Source organism: Triticum aestivum, chromosome 3B (genome assembly GCF_018294505.1).
Source record: "Triticum aestivum cultivar Chinese Spring chromosome 3B, IWGSC CS RefSeq v2.1, whole genome shotgun sequence".
NCBI classification, from domain to species: domain Eukaryota; kingdom Viridiplantae; phylum Streptophyta; class Magnoliopsida; order Poales; family Poaceae; genus Triticum; species Triticum aestivum.
In genome coordinates, this window is record NC_057801.1 from 813,279,686 (window position 1) to 813,285,913 (window position 6,228).

The 6,228-nt window shown below is 45.4% G+C and overlaps 1 long non-coding RNA gene across 1 annotated transcript; it reads right to left on the bottom strand.

The window, feature by feature from the left end:
- Positions 1–221: 221 nt before the first annotated feature.
- Positions 222–1,683, bottom strand: LOC123066796 (uncharacterized). Its single transcript, XR_006431444.1, has 2 exons — positions 1,295–1,683; positions 222–717 (listed from the first exon to the last, which is right to left on the bottom strand). It is a non-coding gene; the product is annotated as an uncharacterized lncRNA (long non-coding RNA).
- Positions 1,684–6,228: the final 4,545 nt, after the last annotated feature.

Genomic DNA, 6,228 nt, shown 5'->3' on the forward strand with positions numbered 1-6,228 from the left:
ATGCTTGAAAAGTTAAATGAAGACGCTGATGATGAGTAAGAGCCTCCACCTCCGTCAGACAACGAAGAAGATATGGGGGATAGTGATGATGAGACCGGTCGACAAATGTAAAAACCGTAAAAAAAATAATAAATAATTAGATAACGGCAATTTCAAGGACGTTGCCCAAACATCAATTAAAATAATAAAAACAACTACATTTTTTTTTACAACAAATACCATTTAGCTTTGCAAAACAATTCTTCCCCAAAGTTTCATATATTTTACAATTAAATCCTTGTCTCATTTTCATACACACAAAGTAAATGCCAACTAATGGCTAGCCAAGCAAATTACACTTGTCCCTAGTACAGCCCACAAGAGACACAAGTGGAGGCATGCATGCCAGCCTAACCACGCATGCATGCCAGATGTAATGCCTCTTCAAACCGACATAGCAGCTCACTCCACTATAAATAGGAGCCATCTCTTTCACTGTGGACCATTCTACCTCACACACACACTTACACTGGAGTACCATCACCACTTGCCTTTTCACCTTCTGCCACTGCTGTACTTCACTGTTGTGAAGCTCTTTGGGTTGCATGCGTTGCCACCAGGTACTAATCAAGTATCTTGTTGTGTTAGCCCTTCTTGCTTGACTTCTTGTCTATCTTCACCTCGGTTTGAATCAGTCCATGAGCATCTATTCACCTTGATCTAAATCTATTTACCTTGCTGTAAAAAGAACAAAATGTTTGCGTAAACACCCAAGTTAATCAAAACTAATTAGATCAATTGCAAAAGCTTGTAAAAGTTTCTGTGAATGACATTTGTGGCTTGTACTAGATCTAACATGCCAAGAATCAAATCCTAAGTACTAGTAACTTGCTATGACATGTATGTGTGTATCCAAAACATCAATCTTCCTGTGTGTACTACGTTGTCCTAATTTTTAATCTCTGCCAACCTGTAGCATTGACTGATTGGTGTTTATAATCTACTCACAAGTAATTATTTTTGGAGTTTCACTGCCACTGTTTCCTCCTATATGGTGTTCAAGGATGAGTAGCACTAGTTAGGAACAACATTTAGATCTAATCAGTAGCAATACCATGACCACACCATAGATTAAATCTTGATTAATTTTGTGACCTTGAGATAAACAAAGAGAAAGAAGGCAATATGGCTGGATGGGGAATAGTAGGGTCTGAGATAAAATGAACAATATATGCACACCCACGTTCACATATAGCAAGCACTTGTTATGAAATTTGGAGCACTTGATGGAATAGAAATCAGGATTAGTACTTACCACTAGTAGCAGTAGGATGTGGCTAGTCCACACCGTTAGCAGCAGAGCCATGGCGACCGAGCAGCGCCGGTGAAGCCACACACGCCCAACGCCCGTGGCTGCACGCCTCGTGCGTGTGGCTGCGCTGGGGAAGGATGTAGGCATGGAGACGTTGTTGCCGCTGCAGCCAGTGGCAAGCCCACCAGACCTGAATCAGGAGGCGCTAGGATTGAGTGGTAGCGACGTTTTTGGCGGCGGCGGATCAAATAAATAGGGGGAAATGGTAGAGGGAGACAATGAGAATCTGTAGGTGTCTGCCGTGTCGCCGGAGATGCCCGGACGGGGCAGATCGAGGCGACGGCGGCCGTGCCCTGTTCTTGGGGAGAGAGAGAGGTGGGTGGCTGGTTCTGTTCTTGGGATAGCAGAGAAGACGAGGAGAGGAACGAGTAAAGTACTAGTAGTGCAGTACTAGGCTACAGCTTTCTTTTCTTTTACTTATCATTTTTTTTACTCTCTGTACTGGATGGCATACGTGCATGGTACTCTGATTTGGATGGCTTGATGCATTTTATCTCTCAATGAAACACTAGGACGTATCACAACCTAGTTAATTAATTATGGCTTGCCCAACATGGCCGTGTTGCTGGATCTTTAGATTTTAAATTAGGAAATATAAACATGTTTGTGAAATAATTAGCAGGAGCCGATCTCGGACCCGTAGGAGTCACGTCTGGTGGTTCCGAGTTGGTCGAAGCACTACCCGGCAAGTCGTCATCTCCTTGACCATGTCTTGATAAATGTTTTCCAGGTTATGGGTCATTTCCAAAATTTTGCATAAGAATTTAAAATAAATATTTTTCATAAATAAAATGAAATTTGGATCAGGTGGATTCACTGATTTGGCAATTGGACCAGATCAGGTGAAGCATCTGTATTAAGTAGTTGTGACCCGGGTAGGGTTACAATATAAATAAATATTTGGTGGGTAGGGGAGCTCATGTTGGTGAAAGCAACCCAGGGAGGGTCGGCTTGGATGGCGGGCTCCTCTACATAGGGTATCACATTAGGACACAATCAAGTGGCGCTTACTTCAAAAGCGGCGCAAACCATACTGACCATAGACCTGGAATGGGACGGGCTGAACCAACTACCCATGCCAAGTAGCTGCCTCTGCATGGGTGAGAAGGTGGCTGTAGCCGGGTAGGTACAGTCACCCTAGGGCGGGACCGCCGTTCAGGGGTCTCGACCCGCGGGCCTTTAGTAAGGCAAGGTGGAAAAGCAGAGGTAGTGTACGGGCTGGTTAAAGGTTCTGGTTCCTTGGTCTAGTCGTGTGCACGGGTAGCGCATGGACGACTTGGACCAAGTGATGCTATGGGCAAAGCAGTACACCTCTGATCAGAGTAAATGTGATATCACTCCCAGCTTCCGGGTTTGGAAGTGCGTCGTGTGGGTTTTCCTCTAACACGGGATGTAAGATCCCACGTCGCTCTGTCGCCAGTAGATTTTATAAAAAAAATTGGTTTTCAACAAAAAGGGTTAAGGGGAAAATATTTTTACCTAGTATTTTGAGCTAATGGCTCGCTGGTTGTAGCCGTGGCTGGTAAAGTTTTTCCTCTTTAAAGACTCATGCATCCACTTTTCTCGGCGACTTGCGGAGTACGTATTTTATACGTACTCAGCTGCACTTATGTTGTTTTTCAGAACAAGAGAGTTATGAGAACTTTGAGGCGATAGAGAATGGTACTCATGATGAGTCTGGCCATCTTAATGACTTCGGTTATTCTGAAGTGGAGTATGTTTATGAGGAAGTCGACAATCAAGGCTATGAAGAGTAGATGCCCTCCATGGTTGGTCTAGAAGGCTCATAACTAGAAGTGGATGACGATCTATCGTCATGGTCGCTTAGGCTTAGTCGACACTTGACGTGTCAATGTAATAAAAGCTTGCCTTCTCAAGGCAGCTGCACCGTCTTGTACATGATACTGTTCTCCTTAACTGATCCTAGCGCAACTCTGAAGTGATGGCTTTCGTTACGCCTGACTCTGTTGGACGTAACGGGGCGTCACAGAAGAGATGGTATCAGAGCCCCATTAAGGAAACAGTCATGTACTTAGTTAGAGACCGTTCGAGCCCTAGGAAAGATAGGTTCCCTCTTTACCTAAAATAAAATAAGAGTTTTCTCAAAAAAAATCATCATCTCTTCTCAAGTTCTACCTTTCCTATGTATATATACTTTCTGTGTAAAAAAATGTGACTCATGACAAGTGAAGATTAAATAATTTAGACCACATAACTGTGCAAGAAAAATGTTTTTATTTTTACTGTCCTAGGTAAATTAATTTTGCATTGTGTTATAACTAACTAAATTCTTAATTGCTTAATGTAGGATGACGAGTGGTAGGTTGTTTGGTACGGGTGCTGAGTATGGTGGTTTTGCTCTGTTCTTGGTTGAGCTTCTTGGTCTTCTGGGTGTGTTGATTGCACCATACTACACAGTGTTTCACGACCCATGTTTCATGGGGTACTTAGTCACGGTGCACATTCCTGAGAGCTTAGATGTCCCTTCTAGGTTCAGTGTTGCACGTTACGACTTTGTTTCAGCACTCCAGGGTGCGGTACGGGATGCCGCTTTACACCTTTTCCGCGCCTATCACCCTCTCCTTGAGTACGTGGGCAGAGGCGAGTGGCCTCATCAGTTAGAGGAGGCAGGGAGTTCGTCTGCACCTCCGCCCACTGTCGCTCCTGCGCCTTTTGCGTCCACTTCTGCTTTCCCTCCACTTCCACCACATCCTGCTGTCTTACCTCTCACATTTTTACCACCACCAGCTCCGACTGCCGCTCGTCCACCTCTGTACCCGACGGTCCCACCCACTCGTGTAGACCGCCCAGCTCCTAGAGTCTTCAGGGGTTCCTCCTCTCGAGTAGTGTCACGTCCCTCCACACCGTACGAGCGTCCACCTACACCTCAGCTTGTTCAGGACCTGTTAGATCGGGTTGACACTCTTCAGAGGCGCTGCTCCGAGCTCGAGCGGGCGAACAGCGAGATGTCCTCCGCGTTGAGGGACTACACCCATCCGGGTATGGCCCTCAACCCTCTTCAGATCGATAGCTCACCTTCTGCCTCTGCAGGCCGGATAGGGTACCCGATTGACCAGGAGTCTCTTGTCGCCGACGAGCCTTCCTCTCAGGTTGCTCATACTTTGAGTTCCGTTGTAGTTCCACCACCTCCAGAGCACACTCCCCACACTCCACCAGGTTCTCCACTCTCCGCCCCTGCTCCACCTTCTCCTGATGGCACCCCCGAGTTTTCCGTGATCGGCGTCACTTACTCAGAGCTTCTAGCACTTGACTCCCGACAGGTGTCTTCTCAGCCCCCGGAGTACCTTCGTGTCGCTTCTGACGTCACTCCCTCTGAGCACACTGCTTCTGAGTACCCTCTTAGCACCACCAGCGTGCCCGAGTCTGACGCTGCTGCACCGAGTGTGTCTCTGCCTGCACCGACTTCTGCCCTCGACCCCGACTTGCTCCTCACCGTTTCACCTAGTCCTCTTGTTAGGGAGGATTGACTTGCTACCAGTAGTAGTAGTCAGTATTCTGGCAAGGTTGTAGCATCGTGCTAGATAGCTACTCCTCCCAGAGTTAGTTCCGCCACTTATTAGATGTTTAGGCAGATGCATGGAGGCTGTGCTTTTGGATCTTGTACATATCTGGAAAGGTCTTGTAGCCGTAGCTACCCTTCCAGAGTTTGCACAGCCGTAGTTATTCAGACTAGTTCCGACGGACAGATAGGTCGGCAGGTATACTTTTGTTCCAGGTACACGTGTAGATAGCCGTGGTAGCCTGATGATGCACGACATAGAGTCATATGTGGTGTTGCTACTATGTTATGTGATGTATCCATGTGAACTGGTGGACTTATGGATGTACTGATATTCTATTACTAGGTGATCTCGTGTGATGCATGTGCCACGCCTGCATGTTCATTTTTTTTCTATTCTTTTATGCATTCCTTACTCTGTTGATTGGAATATTGTATGTGATGATGCTGCTACGTTACTGCTAGTACTTCATAATGACACATGATGTATGTTAGATTTTTTTTTGGGTGATCTTCTTCACCCAATTACATGCCTTGGTACATCACGTGTTGGGCCAGTATATATGTGCTGATGCTGCTACATTTTTCCTAGCACTTCATGAGTTCAAATGATGTACGTGAGACACTTGATGACTACATGCTTTTAGTCCTGTACGTGAAGAGCTTGTGTGTGTGTACATGTGCAAGTGGCTCTATTTTGATTTATGATTAATCTCTTGTCTCTGTTATGATAAAAAAATCACTTTGTTTGACTGTATGTATTCTTTGGCCAACAACCAGTACAAAGAAAAATAATAGTACGCCACTGTTATGTGCACTGATTAAAGTGATGCTCAAAGAATAATAAAGGAAGGTAAGCGTGATGCGTACTGTTTGAGTCATAATCTCATCGCTAATTAAACAAATAAAATTATTTTACATAAAGTAGCTATCCTAATAACCTATGTCTTGCCCATCAGTTTGGTAGCGATGGCATCTGGTAGTCAGTCGTTCGAAGACAATGGGAACCCATCAAATTTAGCGCCCGAGTCGCTATGGAACATGGCAGATTTGCCGTCTAGAGTGACGTTACCTCCACCGCCACCATTACCTCCTCATGCCCCGGGATCCGATCAACTTGCTCTAATGTACCAATGGATGGAGCAATCTCGTCGAGACTCTCTAGAACACCAGAATAAGTTCATGGAACAGATGTTTGGTATGATGAGAGGCCAACTGACTAAAAACTCAGAACAAGGTGTCACGATTGGAGACTTCCAAAAGACTAGACCACCAACCTTTTCAACTGCCACAGATCCATTAGCCGCAGATGATTGGTTGATGGACATAGAGCTGAAACTTAACACTGTGGGATGCA